The following is a 21,151-nucleotide window of genomic DNA, read 5'->3' as shown; positions in this document are numbered from 1 at the left end:
CAAACAAATGCAAGCTGAAAATGATCTGGGACCTCCTCTAGTCTGCTTGCTTTGTTCACATTCAACATATCATTCTTAAAAGCATAGACTAATTTTCCACTCACACTCAAGGGAAGCAGTTGTACCAATAATCTAAGAGAGTATTGTTTTGTTTTTGTTTTTGTTTTGTTTTGTTTTGCAAATCAGCACCCTTATTTGACTTTGACTTGTGTTACACGGTTCCTTTTCTCTCAGCAGATTCTTTGGATTTTTTTTTTGTTTCTCCTATTAAAAATTAATTTTCATTCCTCTGGCATATCAGTCAGGCTATGGGGAAGCTGCCTAAGCATGTTCTGAGTAGATGAAAGAGGGAGGAGTCAGTGAGGAATTAAAAAATGGCTTGATGTCTGTCTTTGTACAGGGGAATCGTAGTGGATTTAAGGGAAATGAAAATGATTTTTGTTTCTCTCATTTGGGCCATTCAGATGATCTCTCCGTGGGAAACTAGATTGGAAAAATGGTTCAAACTGTGGTCATGCATGAATGTGCTTGTAATAAAGGCCTATCTTCATAGTAGAAGTAGAGTATACACCATCAATTGGGTATAGAAATTGTAGAGTGTCAGGAACCTCTTCTTTAGTATGGATGACTAAAAATATATCTTTCTAAAGGAGGAAGATTGTTGCCAAAATTTTTCCCATTGTAAATACATACCTTTGGGCCACAGGCAAATGGGTCTTTAAGAACTCTATTTAGCAAAAAACAGCACATATAGTAGGAGTCTGGGGCTGCAGTCAGAAGTCTTGAGTTTTAATCCTGGCTAAACTCACAAGCAAGGCATTTGCTTTCCAATGTGGCCTTCAGTCATATTTGAAAAACTCTAAGGTCACTTCTAATACTAAAGTCTTTTGATCCTACATATCCTACATTAAAGGATAGGAAATGCTGGAATATGATATTCCAGAGGGCAAAGTAAATCTGAGCATACTCCTTTAGGGGAAAAAAAATGGATATTCCACAAAATAGAGGACTTTCAAATATTCCTGATGCGAAAAACCAGAACTGATTTGAAAATTTGCCTCAAATACAAGACTCAAGACAAGCATAAAAAGGTAAACAGGAAAGAGACATCAAAAGACATTCAATAAGGTTAAACTATGTACATCCCTACATGGGAAGATGATGCTTATAACTCTAAAGAATTTTATCATTATTAGGGCAGTTAGAAGGAGTACACATAGAGAGAGGGAAAGGGTGTGAGTTGAATGTGATGGGATGTTATAAAATATAAAATAGAATTAAGGCATGAGAAAGAGGAATGCATTGGGAGAAGGAGGAAGGGAAAAATAGAATGTGTTAATTATCTCACATAAAAGAAGCATGAAAGAGCTTTTACTATGGATGGGAAGATGGGAGAGATAGGGAGGGAATCACATAGACCTTACTCTCATAAGAATTGATTCAGTGAGGGAAGAACACACACCATCATGTGTATAGATCTTATATATCCCAGGGATGGAGCTCTACCACAATTTCTTATCAGATAATACTTTAACTGGGATTGAATTAATTTCAATTAGGCAAACATTTACTAAGTCTCTTCTGTGTATACATTGTAGTCCGGCCTGGTGATACAAGGATGAGCAAGAAATTATCTTTATCCTTATGAATTCTACATTCTTTCTGACTGACAGGAACAGGATATAGACAAGAGGGGTTGTTCCCCCACTTTAAAATAACTGCATCCTTTAATGGCAGTAATACAATTATTGGAAATGAAGAAACCACAAGAGAAAGACACAAATGATATTTCCTGGAAATCAGATTGGGAAACCAAAAAAAGGAACAGGAATGGACTAGAGGAGAGCCACGTGACCATCACTGTAAAAATACAGTGCTGTATATAGATTTGCATTCTCCTTGTCAACTCTGAAATAATATTTACAAGAGAAATTAGAGAGTCGTAGAAAGGGGCTGGTGAATAGGTGTTAAAAACCAACCCTGCCCCACATTTTGGAAGAGCAGTAGTTAAAGGTAACTTTAATAGAGCAATAAAGCATGTTCCTGGGTGCTTGTCATTTGGAGAAAAATGAAATGAGTTCTATTTTCCTCCCATGCTTCTGGCTTTTTGTTCTTTCTAATGTGAATAAGATGAATACCTGAGCATTTTCAAGTTAGTTTTTTATTAGACTATCTCTTGACTTCACGTCTTACTCAAAGCCTATTCTTTGGATTTGTTCAGGAATCTCTTTGAATAAATGTAAGATCACAGTATTTCTTCCTTTTAAAGAAAAAATGCCTCCTTAAATCTTTTATTGTTGCTCCTTTTTAAAATAAAACTTAAAATACTTTAAACTCTTAATTTCCATCCTAGAATAAATACTGTATATTAGTTCCAAAGTAGAAGAGCAGTAAGGGCTAGACTATGAAGTTAAGTGACTTGCCCAGGGTCATACTGCTAGTACATGTTCGAAACCAGATTTTATCTATGATCCTCCTGATTGTAGGCCTGGTGCTCTATACTGTGCTGTTTCACTGCTCACCAAACAAGTAGCTAAGCAAAAGTGAAACATCTCACGATCCTTGTCTAAAAGAATGTGGGCCACATTTTATACCTGTGATTTACCATTCTTCTGTGGAGAGACACGAAGCATGTTTCATCCTTAGTCTTTAAAATCACTATGAAACCTCAGATTTTCAAAAGTTCTTCATATTGAAGGGTGTTTTGAGCTAGTATTTGTTTGAGTGTCAAGAATGCAAGTCTTCTTCAGATACCTGTAGTACTTCTTTCAGAGTATTCCCATGAAACTCAAGCAATATTGGTCATGTGTATAAAACACATTACAGACTTTCAAGTTATTATTATTTATGATTTCTTTGTAGATCCATTTTGGTTTCCAGAAGGAGGGAAAAGAATGTAAGGAGGGGGGAGAGGAAAGACTTCTTGGCGAGATGACAGGTGCATTGGCTTTAGAATTGGCTGCTACCTCAGAAATCATCATTGACAAACAATTCATTTGACAGGGAAACTGATGTCTGTAAGCATTAATATCTTGCCTGAATTTATATAAGCAGTAAATAGTAAATCCTGGATTCAAACTCAAGATTCACTTGCTTCAAATACAAAGCTCTCCCCCTTCCACCATGCTTCCTTTACAAAAGTGAAGTCATAGCCCTGTAAGAATCTCATCCTGAACACTAAAAGCTCAGGCTCACCAAAGGACTTTACGGTTTATATATTTTTTACTTTGTTTAGTACCCTTTTTTTTGGGACACCTCAGAGACCTACCAGGAGATACAACAGTGGAGGAAGGTTTCTAGTGGAGTACCTCAAAGATCTGTCCTTTGCGTTTTTCTTTTCAACATTTTTCTCAATTACCTGGATGAAAATATAAAATGTGTACCTATTAGATTCATGGATGATATGAAGCTGAGATTAGCTTATGTGCTGGAAGTCAGAATCTGAATCTTAAAAGATCTCAAAAGGCTAGAATGGCTGATCAAAGAAAGCTAAGATTAAATTTAAGAGGAAAAAAATGTATAAAACCTTACCCATGGGTTCATAATGTCAACTGTGTAAATACTTAATAGGAATGTGAGTAGGCAACGGTTCAAATGAATAAAAAAAGACCTGAGGGTTTCTGTGGGACTGACTGCTTATTCAATATAAGTTAAAGTAGGATATGACAGCCTCCAAAATTAGCACCTTTAGCTATATTCATTTCTTTTTTTTTTTTAACCCTTAACTTTTGTCTTGGTTCCAAGGGAAGGTTCCAAGTGTGGTAAGAGCTAGGTAATTGGAATTAAATGACTTGCCATGGGGCACATAACAAGGAAGTGTCTGACGCCAGATTTGAATCCAGGTCCCCCTGCCACCAGGCCTGACTCTCTATCCACTGAGCCACCCAGCTGTCTGTATTCATAGATGCATTTTTGTGAAAGAGTACCCTGGTCAGATCATATTTACAGTATTATCTCCTGTTCTGGGGTCACTTTTGGGAAGAACTGAGATATCCTAGAGCATGTTCCCAGGATGGCTCACAGAATGACAAGTCTACAGAAAACCATGCTTTTTGGGCATAAGTTGAAAGAACTGAGAGTGTTTTATCTGGGCAAAAAGATTTGAGTAGTATCTGATAGGGACCTTTCACATATTTGAATAATAACATGCAAAAGTGAATTAAACTTGCTTTCTTTTAATTAAGCAGAATTAGGATCAATAAGTTAAAACTTTTAAAACAATGAAATCTGCCCAAAAGGGAAAGTGTACTTCCTTGAGAAGTATAATAGGTTCCCCATCCCCAGAACTGAGGGGGTAGTGTTCAAGAAAGGCTAGATGAGCCTTTCTTAGACCCCAAAAAACATCTTTACCAACCCTTGGGAATCGATGATGCTATAATTCCATTAGTTTAGACAGAAAACAAATTTAAAGGAATATAATAGCAATTCCTAGGAGCAAGATAGCAGGCTGGGGAACAATCTGTATGCATTTCTTTGTGTAACTATGATGTTGGGTTCTCCATTCTTCTAATAATTAATAGACCTGAAACCATCTGGAACACCTGGATTTATGAAAACATTTTTTTTTTGAGTCCTCTACTCTGTAGGTGTCATAAGGATTCATTTAATTGAACATAAATTTATGGAGTACCCATTGTACCCAAGACATACTAAGTCCTGGGAATAATTAGGATAAAAAAAGGGGGGGCACAGATCTTCCCCTTGAAGATCTTACAGTCTAGTTGAGAGTGATCAGGTGATTATGAAAATAACGACAATATTAGTTAGAAAATGATCCTACAATAAAATTTGTAAGCAGAATTGTTTACTAGGGTTGGGCAATTAAATTAAGCCTTTGTCCCCAGACTGCCAAATCCTTAAGCAGCTTAGAAAAAAACTGAGTTTAACATTTGGTTAACCAGAATAAACCTCTCCTAGCCCCAGCTAAATTGGAAACATGTTTTATCCTGTTTGCCCCAAGTATCAATACTACTAATTTGCTACATGGGAAAAATCAAATAGAGTAGCCTGAGAGATTTGAGTCACTGGTTGGGGAAATCAGGAAAGGTTTGGGAATTCTTCTTAAGCCATTCTAGCAAGAGAAAAATTAAGACCTAATTTTGAAGAAGATTCTCCACTCCCTTTCAGACACCCATTTCACTATGCAAAAACTCTTCCAGATGTCTGAATCTTTTCTTTCTCTTCTGACTTCAGGGTGAATGGACAACAGCTGGTTTTCATCCATCCTCCCTCTAAAAATGCTTGGCAAAATTGAATTACATATTCTTCTCATCCTTCATTTCTCCACTGACATTTTAGGAGAAAGACAGCATGATCAAAGGGATGTGATATTTTTCCTCCCAGTGCCCTTTGTTAGTAACCCATCATAACTCAGTGCTGCCTCTGCCATTGTGATTTTTCCAAGCCATGTTACAAGCATTTCTCCCTAGTATGAATGAAAAGTCAATGTTCCAAAAGTTACAAATCTTTTTTCTTTGGGGGGGGCTCCTCTTTTCCTATATAAACAACATTACAAATGTTGGTGACTTATAAGGTTGGCCTGGGCCAATGTAATACAGTTGAAAGAGATGATGGATTTAGACTCAGAAGACCTGGATTCAAATCCAGACTGCATGGGTGGCCTTCTGTCAAAGTTGTTTAACTTTTCTGGACCCCTTTTGGTAGTCTGTAATTGGAAGATAGAGGAGGCAGCGTGGAAGACTTATTCCCAGGACTTCACGTAAATATTGTAGTTACATTCATAGTTCCTGGCACATGATAGGCACTTAATAAAATTTAATGGTTGATAAGTAGGCGTTAGAGCTCTAAGTTTAGGACCTTCTGACAGCAGCAAGATGGTGCAGTGGATAGAACAATCCTGGAGTCAGGAAGACCAGGTTCTAGTCCTATCCCAGATACTTACTAGCAGGGTGACCCTCAGCAAGTCCCTTAACCTCTCTTTGCCTCAGTTTCCTCACTTGTAAAATGAAATGTTAACACACCTTATAAGGTGTGAGAATCAAATGAGGTGACATATAAAATGCTTTGCAAACTTTAAAGCACTATATAAATACTGATAGTTATTGTTATTATTAATTTAGAGAGAGGATTATGGATTGAAAACTTCTAAGGACTTGTTTGGATTACTTGGGCGGCTAGATGGCACAATTCATAGAGTGCTACGCCTGGAGTCAGGGAGTTCCAAGTTAAAATCCACCACCAGACACTTACTAGTTGTGTGGCTTTGGGCAAATCACTTAACCCTGTTTGCCTCAGTTTCCTCATTTGTCAAATGAACTGGAAATGAAAGTGGAAAACCACTCCAGTATCTTTGCCTCGAAAAACCCCCAAATTGGGGCAACTAGGTGAACGCTTCCTAGCTCTGTGACTCTGGGCAAGTCACTTAACCCTAATTGCTTATTCCTTACTGATCTTCTACCTTAGAATTAATAGCATCAATTCTAAGTCAAAAGATGTGGGTTTAAAAAAAAGAAATAAAATAAAATCCTAAATGGGGTCATGAAGAGTAGACATGACTGAAAATGACTACACAAAGTCCAATTCTTCATTTTAGAAATGAAAAAACAGAGGCCTAGACAAAGCCATACTGATAATAAAAGACACAACCTTAAGAAAGTGGATCCTTGATCATTTGGTTCTAAATCTGCCCCTTCCAGGCAGGCACATTAATTTGGGAGGTTACATTCTTTCTGTCTGCGATGGAGTACCCACTTATATCAGTGAAACCGTAGTTCTTTGACATATTTAAGAAGCATTAATATTATTTTAAAATTACATTTTGTTGCCCTTTTGTTTTTTTTAATGGTCATTTCCCCACCATAGGACCTGCTGTGAAACAGAAAAATATAGGTAGTCAAACCCACCAACACAGTGCCCGGGTCTGAAAATATATGCACTTTCAACATTAAAAGAGTTGTGTCCCTTTTCCGTGTCCCAACCAAAATATTGGTCATCATAATTAATTATTCACAGTATTTCATTTTAGTGTTGTGTTCATTTACATTCATCCTAGTCCTTGTGACTCATTTTCCTCAGTCTCCTTACTGGCCTTATATTAGTTCATAGAAGAGTTATTTGGCATGTCTACTTGAATAACTTTTTTTAATTGTTGCAGATTTTGAACATAATGGTTGAGGAACATATCTAGGCATGGGGGGACGTAGCCTAGATGTAAGAATTTATTGTAGAGATTTCATAAAGTGAGTAAGATATGTGAACTTAATTGAGATTCGATAGTACAGTAAAAATTCCCTGCCTAATCAATTAAAGGGAAAGTCCAGTTTGAATGAGAAATCTGATACACAAAAATTGTTCTGTGGTATAAAGTATTGAACTGGGTTGCCTAGATACCCTAGTTTCAGGACAGACCATGCCATTGAACAGTTGTTTTTATCTTTGACAAATTGTTTCATCTCTTTGAGCCTCAATTTCCTTATCTGTAAAATGGGAGGGGGGCAGTGTCAGAGGGTCATAGATTTAGAGCTAGAAGGTATATATTTTCAAAAGACCATTTAAGGAGTTGCAGGACTTTGGGAATTTGAGCTGGAAGGGACCTATCCAAGTTTATAACCTCATCATTTCCCTAAATTCTTATTTAGTCTGTCTCATTCTACATGTCTAGATATTTGCCAAATGTTGCCATTTTAACTACCACAACATTTCTCCCATCTTTCCCGTTAACACAGCACCTCACCTTAGGTCAGGCCTTTTATCATCTCTGTCTTCTCAGTATTATTATGGGCTACTCCCTGCTTAGAGTCCCTGCTAGCTCTCCATTTCTCCTTCACACAGCTGCCAAAGTGATTTTCTCAAGGCATATTTAAGTCTAATAATATCACTTCCCAATTCAATAAATTCCTGTGGTTCCTTATTGCTTCCAGAATAAAATAAAAGCTCCTACATTTGACTTTTAAAGACCTTCACAATCTGGCCCATCCTCAGTCCAGAATGACCATGAATTCCAAAGTAATTAAATGGACAGATATAAAGAAAAAAGCATGGACTTGGGAATGAAGAAATATGTGGATATTAATTCTTAATTAATTCCTCTGGTTGTGTGATCTTGCACCAGGTGTTTTTCTTCTGGGAGTGTTTCTTCTTATATAAACTGTCTATAACCACATTTGTACCACTTACCTATCTTTTAAAAGGTTTTTTGTGAGTATCTGATCAGATGATGTGTAAAGAGTGTTTTATAATTATAAATTCTGTATAAATATAAGTTAGGATTATGATTAATAATGTTGTCATTGTGAGTAATGAGGTTTTCCTGTATTCCACAGCTGTCTTGTTTTGTCAGGTTTTCAGCGATGGGGAGGAAGAAGAGGGAGGGAACAGGTATTTATTTAGGGCCTACTATGTGCCAGTGAAATAGGTGCTATTGCTATCCCCATTTTGCAGTTGAGGACTGAGGCAGATACCAGTAAAGTGACCTGGTGTCACATAACTAGTGTCTGAGCCTGGATTTGAGCTCCTAAATCTGAGCCCAGCTTTCTATCCACTGTGCCACCAGAAATGAAATTAGGGTAATTACTTCATTTCTTAGGACTTCAGTCTCTTCATTTGTATATTAATTAAATCCATCAATAAGTATTTCTTACAGCTATAAATGATCTATTTTAATTTTATAAGTAATCACTTTTACCATGGAAGAAACTGAGTCTCAAAGAAAATAAGTGAGGCAGTGGATACAGAGTCAAGCCTAGAATCCAAAGAACCTGGGTTCAAGAATGGTCTCAGACACTTCCCAGTTGTATAACCCTGGGCAATCACCATTTGCCTAGCCCTTGCCCTTCTGTCTTAGAGTTGTTACTATGGTAGGAGGGTAAAGATTTCTTATTTTATTTAATTTTTATTTATTTATTTTTTAGATTGAAAAGTTTTATTTAATTAATTTGAAATATTTTATTTAATTAATTAATTTGGAATATTTTTCCATGGTTACATGATTCATGTTCTGGTAAAGATTTTTTAAAAAGGACATGGCAGAGCAAGGATTTTGAAGCCTTTGAAACTGTTCCAAAACTTTTTTTCATTTCACCCAAATGATTAAGTTCCCTTCTAGACCTGACGTTCTAATCCTCCCTGGCCCTCTATGTCTCCTCCTTTTAGAGCAGCCCCTTTCAGACTGGGATGGCTCATCTCCTGAGTCTTCTTGGCAAATACTAACTTGGCATGTCTACATTTATATAGCATTGCCTCAAGAAAAGTAAGGTGTCTTAGCAACAGCACTTAAGAGATGGGAGAAGAGTGCTGTGAAAACTCTGGGCAAAGATTCTGGCCGTCTAGCTGAGGAAACCCTGGGAGGGAGGCAGCCCTTCTTGCAGGTTTCTGATTTTCTGTGCTGTTTTGGGCTCCCTCCTCCCTTACCTTTTTGGCTCCCTTTTGTGTGTCGTCTTCATTAGAACGTAAGATGCTTGTGGGAAAGGACTGTTTTTTTGCTTGCATTTTATATAGTTTTATATAGTCTCTGGCACAGAGAGTATTGTTTTGTTTTGTTTTTAAACTCTTACTGTCTTGCTAAAGACTCTTAAACAGAAGGGCAAGGGCTCGGCAATGGGGCTTAAGTGACTTGCTCATAGTCATACAGCTAGGAACTGTCAGAGGCCAGATTTGAACTCTAGACTCCCTGTCTTCAAATCTGGCTCTTTATCCACTGAGCCACCTTGCTGCCCTTAGATCATACTAGGAAGGAAGGAAGGAAGGAAGGAAGGAAGGAAGGAAGGAAGGAAGGAAGGAAGGAAGGAAGGAAGGAAGGAAGGAAGGAAGGAAGGAAGGAAGGAAGACAGGAAGGAAGACAGGAAGAAAGACAGGAAGACAGAACATTATTGGTATTAGTTGTTTCTTCTTCATTTTCATGACTAAATAGTTCCATTAGATTGTGAACTTCTTGAGGGCAGGAATTGTCTTTTATCCTTTTGTAGATCATAGCCCATAGTAAGCACTTAATAAAGTGAACTGTTCCATGTAACCAAGAATAAAAAAGAGAAACACAGCATTTTGGCAAAACCCAGCAACTGTGAAAGACTAATTGCAATGTGCTTTGGGAAGGAAAGAGGCACAAAAATAACATTCTTCAAGTATTAAAGAAATAAGTATGAACCAGTTAATTTTCCTTTCATTAGCGGTCAGAAATTGCTTCCTGGGCCTTGGTTTGCCCCAGGACTTAGTTTTTAAGCTCTGGGACCAAGTGAGATAGTATTTTTCTCCCAAGTTAAACTAATACCTACTCAGTGAAGTTAATAGGATTATAGTTGAGAACTCAAGCAACCCTTAGAGGATACCTCATTTAACCTTTCATTTTATAAGTGAAGAAACTGAGGCCCAGAGAGGGTTAGTGACTTGTCCCCAAGGTAATCCAGGTAGCAACTATAAAGGAATGGGTTTGAACTTGGTCCATTTTAATTCTTTCTACTCCAGCACTACAACACCCCACCCCACCCCGAAATAAATCAGAGTTACATCCTCGGTTATTTATGTGACCCTGGACACGCCCCATCCTCTTTTGGATCTCAGTTTTCTTTGTCAAGTGTGGGGCTTGGATAAGATGATTTTGGGGTTCCTTCCATCTTAAATGATGATCCTCTTTGCCATTATTGAAAGGTTAAGAACATTATATCAGTGTCTTGAGGCCTGAAGAAGTAATTTCTCTCAGCTGTCAACACTACTTTCTGACCCTAATTTCTCTGGGTGCCTTCTGTTCACTGTGTCCTACTCACTTACATTCTGTACTTCAACTTAATTTGGGTTGATTTCCAGTTACTGTATTGACTTATTTGTACATAAACAGTTACTCCCCTCAAACCTCCTCTTCTCCAACATTCAGCATTAATGACACACAATCATTGCAATGTTACAGACAACAGGCTTCAAAAACATTCTGTTGCTATAGAAATGTTTATGGTATGCTTATCTTTAGGACTCCATAAGAGACAAACTCCCAAATTATAGTTGATTTAGTTTGCAAGGGGAGTGTGTGTGAGAGCTGTGTTGGAGAGTGGTTGGCATTTGCATTTAAAAATGCCTGAACCTTTGAAGAAGGAAGTTTGATTTCTGCAGTTATCTCCAAAAGTTTAAAATAGGAACTACTTAAAAGCTAACAGCTTTGTAAAGAGAGCTTTTCCTCTTAAACATTCAAATGAGTGAAAGTGACTTTTAATGTTTCCCTCAAGTATTAATGCAAAAAGAATATAGAGGCTTTTTGAAGCTGTCACAAAGAATTTCTTAATTTAACAAAATAATCATTTTTTTTTTGGTGGCATTAAGAGCACCAGAAAGACCCTTGGCATTGTGAGTGCCCAGACTTTGGAGTTTTCCTTGGTTCATTTGATGGGTGTTGGTGTGCTGGAAGAAGGGTCAGTTGTTCAAGTTAGTCAGCAAACATTTATTAAGCTCTTGCTGTGTGCCAGGCATTGGAAATACAAAGGAGTGGAGGAGTCCCTGGGTGGGTACATTCCAATGAGGAGGAGATAACATGGTAAATCTGGAATCCTCATAATCTCAGAAGTAGAATGCACTGGGGTGGGATGGAGGATGAGCATAGAGTGGAACAGGCCTCCTGCCAATGGTGAGTTTTGAGCTGAGTCTTAAGGAAAGCCAGATAAAGAAGCAAAAGATTCTAGGTACATGGAAGAGTGTAAAGGCTTGGGGACTGAGTTTTTTTGGACAAATAGTATGTCTAGCTGAATTGTGATTGATAGGGAAGAAAGATAGGAAGGGATCATGTAATAAAGAACATTTCATGCCCCCAAAAGGAGTTTATATTTAATCCTGGAAATAATAAGAGACCCCTAGAGCTCATTGGCTCAAGGGGATGATAGGGTTCAGACCTAAATTTTAGAAAAAATCATCTTGACAGCTGAATGGAAGATGGATTGAAACAGGAAGAGACTTGAGCCTGGGAGGGCAATTAGAAGATGAATTGAACTGAGAAGTGATCTGAGAGTAGGAGGACAATTAGAAGGGTATTTCAAGAGGCAAAGAGGGCCTGAATTCAGGGGATGGCTGTGAGAAGAGGATGTTATAAGAGATATGGGAAGGTAGAAGTGATAAAAATTGCAACAGATTGGATGTGTGGGTTGAAATGATAGTGAAAAGTTGAAGATGACATACCACTGTGAGCCTGGATAATTGGGAAAAGGGTAACCTTTGGAAATAATAGAGAAGTTCAAATCTGGCCTCAGACACTTCCCAGCTGTATGACCCTGGGCAAGCCACTTGACCCCCATTGCCTAGCCCAGGGGTCCCCAAAATATGGCCTGTGGGCCACATGCGGCCCCCTGACGCATTTATCTGGCCCCCACTATACTTCCAGAAGGGGCACCTCTTTCATTGCTGGTCAGTGAGAGGAGCACTGTATGTGGTGGCGCTGCAAAGCGCAGCGTCGTTCACGTACAGTACTACTTCTGGTGACATAATCCTTTGCGTGGTGCCTTGTTCTGAGAGTAACTGAATGAGAATGAGGTGCCGTGCAAAGGATTATGTGGCTGCACAATGGAAGATGGCAGCATGGTGAGTGGCGATCTGGGGGAGGGGATTCCACACTGTGTATACTGCTGCCCAGAATAGTGGGGGCGGTGATGGGCCTGTGCAAGGTGTGACAGACCTATCACAGCCAGTGTTGCATCCTCCACTATCCCAGACAGTGGTATACAGATTTGTTCATAGTTTTTTTTTTATAGTCCGGCCCTCCAATGGTCTGAGGGACAGTGAACTGGCCCCCTATGTAAAAAGTTTGGGGACCCCTGGCCTAGCCCATACCACTCTTCTGCTTTGGAACCAATATGTAGTATTGATTCTAAGACGGAAGAGTTTAATAATAATAATAATATTAGGGAATATAGGGGAAGATAATGAATTTGGTTTTGAGAGTATTGAGTTTGATAATGCCTGTGGGATGTCTTGTTTGAGAAGCAGTTGGTGATGCTTGACTGTCAGTAGGGAGACTAGGGCTAGATTCAGAGACAAGACACTAGGGTTCAATAGATCTGGGAATCAGATGACAGTTGCATAGTTGAAGAGAAAACAGACATGGTATAGAACACCAAGAGGAGAGGAAAAGACTCAGTCTTTGGTGGTATCCATGATTAGAAGGAATTACAAGCCAAGTAGACCGAGAAAGACCAGGGAACCAAGAGAGAGTACAGTTTCAAGAAAATTCTGAGGGACAAAGTTATTCTGAAAATGTGATTCATAGTGTTAAATCCTTCACAGAAGTCATGGTAGATGAGTCTTGAAGAAAAGTCACGAGACGCCAAGATGCCCAGCACACTGCCACCAGCCACGTCTTTGCCGCGAATATATAGACTTTTTTTTTTACATCACTTCCTGCATCTCACATGTACCAATGGTAGCTTAAGCTTGACTTTGGACAGACCAAGGGGTCTGTCAGTTGTATCTGATTTGTCATTTGCTAGCACATGTCTGCCATAGGCCATCCTCCTCAACACTTAATCCTTAAGTAGGGGTGTATACATTCCTGATTGCTAGACTAAGCAGGGTAGAGTAAATCCAAAATTCACAGAAGGGATATATAAGGAGTCATGGAAGAATAAGGTTTAGAAAGCTAAGGCAACCTTTCCTTGTGACCCTCATTCTGTACATTATATCACTTTAAAAATGCTGCTGCTGTTTATTTCTAGTTTAAATAATATCTGAGTGGGAAGTGGAGGGAGGAGAGGTTGTAGAGTTAAAGATTATAGAATGATCATTGGGCAAGCTAGATGGTGCAGTAGATAGAGCATTGGGTCTAGAATCAGGAAGACTCATCTTCATGAATTCAAATCTGACCTCAGATACTTTAATATATTTTTTCTGCCTTTATTTTTTTTTTGACTGACAATCACAAATACCTGAATTTGCCTCTGTTGAGTTTGCATAAAACGAGGGCCTAGTATACATCTTTCCACTCCCATAGCATTACAGAGTCGAAGAGAGGATATTGGTTAGGGAGAGATTGTGGTTTATTATCTCTTCTTTGGGTCCGTGCTTGCTCGCTATTATAATTTTCCATTTTTCCATTTGGATTGTTTTATTGTTTTTGATTTTTCCATTTCATTATTGTTGTCATAGTGTATACTATTTTCTTGATTCTACTTTTTTTTTGGACAGGGTAGGAACTCTCTTCCCAATGTTCCAGCTAACATTCCTCTAAGTAGTTTTATAGTTCAAGCTTACTTACTGATTGCTATCCCTTAGTGGTGAAAGAGTCCCCCAAGATATATACAAAAGGCTTGACTTCCTTCCTCCTAAATGCCAGTTCAAAAAAGAACACATGTAGAGTAGACCCCAGGTAAGTCACTTAACCCTATTGCCTAGATCAGGGGTCACCAAACTTTTTATACATGGAGCCAGTTCACTGTCCCTCAGACCACTGGAGGGCTGGACTAGAAAAAAAAAAGAACAAATCTATATACCACTGTCTGGGATAGCGGAGGATGCAGCACTGGCTGTGATGGGCCTGTCACACTTTGCACAGGCCCATCACTGCCACCGCTATACCAGGCAGCAATATACACAGTGCGGAATCCCCTCCTCCAGATAGCCACTCACCATGCTGATGTCTTCCATTGTGCAGCCACATAATTCTTGGTGCCGTGCCTTGTTCTTGTTCAGTTACTCTCAGAACAAGGTGCCATGCAAAGGATTATATCACTGGAAGTAGTACTGTACGCGAATTATGTCACGCTTTGCGGTGCCACCACATACAGTGCTTCTCTCACTGACCAGCAATGAAAGAGGTGCCCCTTCTGGAAGTGTGGTGGGGACCGGATAAATGGCCTCAGGGGCTGCAGTTTGGAGACCCCTGCCCTAATTGATAAGCTTCTCTAGGAGTAGATTCTTTTTTTTTTTTTAACCTTTACCTTCCATATTAGAATCAATACAGTGTTTTGGCTCTAAGGAAGAAGAGCAGTAAGGGCTAGGCAATGGGGGTTAAGTGACTTGCCCAGAGTCACACAGCTAGGAAGTGTCTGAGGCCAGATTGGAACCTAGGATCTTCTGTCTCTAGGCCTGGCTCTCAATCCACTGAGCCAGCCAGCTGCCCCTTCTAGGAGCAGATTCTTTTTTTTTTTTAAACATTATTTTATTTGGTTATTTTCAAACAATATTCCTTGGAAACAAAGAACATTTTCTCCCCCCCCCCCCACTTTCTACCACCCCTCCCCTAGCCAACGCATGATTCCACTGGGTATCACGTGTCCTTGATTCAAACCCATTTCCTTGTTGTTGGTATTTGTATTAGGGTGTTCATTTAGAGTCTCTCCTCATTCATGTCTCAATCCCTGTAGTCAAACAGTTGCTTTTCTTTGGGGTTTTTACTTCCACAATTTGTCCTTTGCTTGTGGATAGTGTTTTTTTCTCCTAGATCCCTGCAGAATGTTCAGGGACATTGTATTGACACTAATGGAGAAGTCCATTACATTCTATTGTACCACAGTGTTTCAGTCTCTGTGTACAATGTTTTCCTGGTTCTGCTCCTTTCACTCTGCATGACTTCCTGGAGGTCATTCCAGTCTCCATGGAATTCCTCCACTTTATTATTCCTTTTAGCACAATAGTATTCCATCACCAACATATACCACAATTTGTTCAGCCATTCTCCAATTGAAGGGCATCCCCATATTTTCCAATTTTTGGCCACCACAAAGAGCGCAGCTATGAATATTCTTGTACATGTCTTTTTCCTTATTATCTCTTTGGGGTACAAGCCCAGCAGTGCTATGGCTGGATCATAGGGCAGACAGTCTTTTATTGCCCTTTGGGCATAGTTCCAAATTGCCCTCCAGAATGGTTGGATCAATTCACAACTCCACCAGCAATGAATTAATTTCCCGACTTTGCCACATCCCCTCCAGCATTCATTACTTTCCTTTGTTGTCATGTTAGCCAATCTGCTAGGTGTGAGGTGATACCTCAGAGTTGTTTTGATTTGCATCTCTCTGATTATAAGAGATTTAGAGCACTTTTTCATGTGCTTATTAATAGTTTTGATTTCTTTGGCTGAAAACTGCCTATTCATATCCCTTGCCCATTTATTGGAGAATGGCTTGATTTTTTTGTACAATTGATTTAGCTGTTTATAAATTTGAGTAATTGGACCTTTGTCAGAGGATTTTGTTTATGAAAATTGTTTCCCAATTTGTTGCTTCCCTTCTCAATTTGGTTACATTGGTTTTGTTTGTACAAGAACTTTTTAATTTTATGTAATCAAAATTGTTTATTTTACATTTTGTGACTCTTTCTATGTCTTGCTTGGTTTTAAAGTCTTTCCCTTCCCACAGGTCTGACATATATACTATTCTGTGTTCACCTAATTTACTTATAGTTTCCTTCTTTATGTTCAAGTCGTTCACCCATTCTGAGTTTATCTTGGTATAGGGTGTGAGGTGTTGATCCAAACCTAATCTCTCCCACACTATCTTCCAGTTTTCCCAGCAGTTTTTGTCAAATAGTGGATTTTTGACCCAGAAGCTGGGATCTTTGGGTTTGTCATATACTGTCTTGCTGGGGTCACTTACCCCAAGTCTAATCCACTGATCCTCCTTTCTGTATCTTAGCCAGTACCAAATTGTTTTGATGACCACTGCTTTATAATAGAGTTTGAGATCTGGGACTGCAAGGCCACCTTCCTTTCTTTTTTTTTTCACTATTTCCCTGGATATCCTTGACCCTTTATTCTTCCAAATAAACTTTATTATGTTTTTTTCTAAGAAAGTAAAAATTTTTTTGGAAGTTCAATGGGCATAGCACTAAATAGATCAATAAGATTGGGTAGGACAGTCATTTTTATTATATTGGCTTGTCCTACCCATGAGCAGTTAATGTTTTTCCAATTGCTCAAGTCTAGTTTTAGTTCTGTGGCAAGTGTTTTGTAGTTGTGTTCATATAGTTCCTGTGTTTGTCTCAGGAGATAGATTCCTAGGTATTTTATTTTGTCTAAGGTGATTTTTGAATGGGATTTCTCTTTCTAGTTTTTGCTGCTGAGCTGTGTTGGAGATATATAGAAAAGCTGATGACTTATGTGGGTTTATTTTGTATCCTGCAACTTTGCTAAAGTTGTTGATTATTTCAATTAGCTTTTTGGTTGATTCTCTAGGATTCTTTAAGTAGACCATCATATCATCCACAAAGAGAGATAACTTGGTCTCCTCCTTGTCTATTTTAATGCCTTCAATTTCTTTTTCTTCTCTAATTGCTACTGCTAGTGTTTCTAGTACAATGTTGAATAATAGAGGTGATAATGGGCATCCTTGTTTCACTCCTGATCTTATTGGGAATGCATCTAGTTTATCCCCATTGCAGATGATGTTAGTTGATGGTTTTAGATATATACTGTTTATTATTTTTAGGACCGGCCCTTCTATTCCTATGCTTTCTAGTGTTTTTAATAGGAATGGGTGTTGTATTTTATCAAAGGCTTTTTCTGCATCTATTGAGATAATCATGTGATTTTTGTCTGTTTGTTTGTTGATATGGTCAATTATGTGGATGGTTTTCGTAATATTGAACCAGCCCTGCATTCTTGGTATAAATCCTACTTGATCATAGTGAATGACCCTCCTGATCACTTGCCGGAGTCTTTTTGCTAGTATCCTATTTAAGATTTTTTCATCTGTATTAATTAGGGAGGTTGGTCTATAGTTTTCTTTCTCCGTTTTTGACCTGCCTGGCTTTGGAATCAGTACCATGTTTGTGTCATAAAAGGAATTTGGTAGAACCCCCTCTTTGCTTATTATGTCAAATAGTTTGTATAGTATTGGGATTAGCTGTTCTTTGAATGTTTGATAGAATTCACTTGTGAATCCATCTGGCCCTGGGGATTTTTTCTTAGGGAGTTCTTTGATGGCCTGTTGGATTTCTTTTTCTGATATGGGATTATTTAAGAATTCTATTTCTTCTTCTGTTAGTCTAGGCAATTTATATTTTTGTAAATATTCATCCATATCACCTAGGTTGGTATATTTATTGCCATATAGTTGGGCAAAGTAGTTTTTAATGATTGCCTTAATTTCCTCTTCATTGGAGGTGAGGTCCCCCTTTTAATGTTTGATGCTGTTAATTTGCCTTTCTTCTTTCCTTTTTTAAATTAGATTGACCAGTACTTTGTCTATTTTGTGTTTTTTTCAAAGTACCAGCTTCTAGTCTTGTTTATTAGTTTAATAGTTCTATCACTTTCAATTTTATTAATTTCTCCCTTAATTTTTAGGATCTCTAAGTTGGTTTTCTTCTGGGGGTTTTTAATTTGTTCACTTTCAAGTTTTTTTATTTGCATTTCCAATTCATTGATCGCTGCCCTTCCTAATTTGTTAATATATGCACTCAAGGATATGAATTTTCCTCTGAGTACTTCTTTGGCTGCATCCCATAAGGTTTGAAAGCATGTCTCACCATTGTCATTTTCCTCAATGAAATTAATTGTTTCTATGATTTCTTCTTTAACCGATTTTGGAGCATCATATTATTTAATTTCCAATTGATTTTTTATTTTCTTCTCCATGTACCCTTACTGATCATTATTTTTATTGCCTTATGATCTGAAAAGGTTGCATTTTATTATTTCTGCTTTTCTGCATTTGTATGCCATGTTTCTGTGACCTAGTGTATGATCTATCTTTGTGAATGTGCCATGTGGTGCTGAGAAGAAGGTGTATTCCTTTTTGTCCTTATTTATTTTATTCCATATATCTATTAACTCTAATTTTTCTAAGATTTCATTCACATCTTTTACCCCTTATTTATTTTTTGGTTTGATTTATCTAAATTTGATAGTGGTTGGTTCAAGTCTCCCACTAATATGGTTTTACTATCTATTTTCTCCTTCAATTCTAGTAGTTTCTCCATTAGAAATTTGGGTGCTATACCATTCGGTGCATACATGTTGATTAGTGAAATTTCCTCATTGTCTATACTCCCTTTTATCAGGATATATTTACCTTCCCTATCCCTTTTAATCTGGTCTATTTTTGCTTTGCCTTTGTCAGATATCATGATTGCAACTCCTGCCTTCTTTCTATCAGTTGAGGCACAAAAGGTCTTACTCCATCCTTTAATTCTAACCTTGTGAGTATCAACCTGCCTCATACGTGTTTCTTGAAGACAACATATGGTAGGGTTTGGGGTTCTAATCCAATCTGATATTTGTCTACGTTTTATGGGTGAGTTCGTCCCATTCACGTTCAAAGTTATGATTGTCACTTGTGTATTCCCTGGAATTTTGATATCCTCCCCTAATTCTGACCTTTCTTCTTTAGCTATAACCTTTTAAACCAGTGATTTACTTTAGATCAGTCCCCCTAGTCCCCTCCCTTGATATGCTTCCCTTTCTAGCCCTTCCCTTTTTTGTTCCCTTCCCCTCCCCCCTCTCCTTCTCTTCCTTTTTCTACTCCTTCCCCGATTCCCCCTCCTTAATTTCCCCTTCTCTCTTACCCTGTTGGATAAGATAGAATTCAAGATCCCAATGAATCTAGATGTTCTTCCCTCTCAGGGTTGATTTCACTGAGAGTAAGGTTTAAGTAATACCACTTTGTGCTCTCTTCCTCTCCTTCTCATATGAGAATTCTTCCCCTCCCCTTCCCATGTGTATTTTTGTGTGGCAAAGATTATTCTATTTAGTTTTTTTCCCCTCTATTTCTTGAAGTAAATCTTAGTATCATCATTGATTCCCCCCTCCCTTTTCCTTTCTTTCCTCCCCTTTCATCAAATCATCTTGATGCCCCAATCTTTTCCCTATGCGTGATTCTTCTAACTACTCTTATGATGTTTTTTGAGAGTTACACATTACATTTTCCTCACATATTAATATATATATAATTTGATATAAATGTAGTCCTTATAGAGGAGAGTTTGAATAAAAGAAAAAGATAAGATTTTTTTCCTTTTCCATTTCTTTCATATTTACCTTTTCATGTTTCTCTTGCTCTCTGTGGTTGGATGTCAAATTTCCCACTAAGTTCTGGTCTTTTCTTAGCAAATACTTGGAAATCTTCTATTTTGTTGAATGCCCATACTTTCCCCTGGAAGTATATAGTCAGTTTTGATGGGTAGTTGATTCTTGGTTGGAGACCCAGCTCTCTTGCCTTTCTAAATATCGTGTTCCTAAGAGCAGATTCTTAATAAATGTTTCTAATTTTAATTAAGTTCCATGGTGGATGGGACTGGCTTTATGTTTCTTTCCATCTCCATCCTGCTTTTTAAGGAGTATTTGAGATTGTGAGCATTGTCTAGACCCCCAGTATTTCTCTCCAATTTTGGAGCTGTGATGAGGAGAAAGTAGTGGTCACTAGCCCATCTTGACTATTTAGAAAGGCAGGCACAAACTGGATTTTCAGAACTAATCTGTACTTCATCTTTTGTTTTCTCTGCCTCTTGGATACTTTAGAGTAGATCCTCTAGGCACTGGACTTAGAAGACAGTAACTTCTTTCTGCAAATGGTGGTTGGGAGGGGGAAAGGGTGAATGATAGAAAAGTGACCCTTCTTTTCTTTCTGTTACAGCCATACCAGGCCCTTCCCCCACCCTGTGAGCAGCATGCAGGCAGCATGACGGGCCATAGGAGAAGTGACCAGAGCCAGCCCCTTTGCTCAGCCAACTGCTGCCAAGGTCACGGTGAGGTTCAGCTTCTCTTCTGAACAGATTTACTCATTTTCATTTTTTAAAAGTTAAATAAAAAATTATGTGAACTTTCATTGTCTCATTTTATGAGACAGAATATGCCTTCTTTGAGGGGAATGGATGTAGTATCTATAAGACATATCAGTGTAGTTAGTTTTGTACAGTTTCAGCCTCAGTAAGGCAATATAGTGCCATACTATGGGTGTTGGACTAGGAGTCAGAAGCCTTGGGTTCTTTTATGTGGTTATGTGATCATGGGCATTTTTTTCCTCCTATAAAATGAAAGAACTCCCTTCTAGATATAACATTGCATGAATCATCTGTATCATTAGAGTAGTGAGGGTTGCACGGACATAGCAAACTAGAAAGGAATTTAAGAATTATTCCATTTCAATTTTGTGTAATTCATAGAAAGCACCCAACTGCTCATTCCCCCTTTCTTCCACTTTCCCAGGCTATGCTGTTGAAGAAAAAAGGTTCTTGGTCTCTCTTAGTAACTACTGAAAACTAATCTCAAATTTACTTTATTTGATCACTTATC

General features: G+C 38.2%; 1 protein-coding gene across 11 annotated transcripts in view; it reads left to right on the top strand.

Annotated features, from left to right (window-relative positions):
* TRERF1 (transcriptional regulating factor 1) overlaps positions 1-21,151 on the top strand; it is a 319,667-nt gene that overhangs the window by 219,627 nt on the left and 78,889 nt on the right. For all 11 annotated transcript variants that reach the window (XM_016431075.2, XM_056818241.1, XM_056818246.1 and 8 more), the window contains one exon: positions 20,493-20,604. The gene's annotated coding sequence lies outside the window, so the exon portion shown is untranslated. The remainder of the gene's footprint in view (positions 1-20,492; positions 20,605-21,151) is intronic.

This window comes from Monodelphis domestica, chromosome 2, assembly GCF_027887165.1.
Source record: "Monodelphis domestica isolate mMonDom1 chromosome 2, mMonDom1.pri, whole genome shotgun sequence".
In the NCBI taxonomy this organism is placed as follows: domain Eukaryota; kingdom Metazoa; phylum Chordata; class Mammalia; order Didelphimorphia; family Didelphidae; genus Monodelphis; species Monodelphis domestica.
Note: the sequence above shows the minus strand (reverse complement) of the source record. Positions and strands in the feature narration are given on the sequence as shown.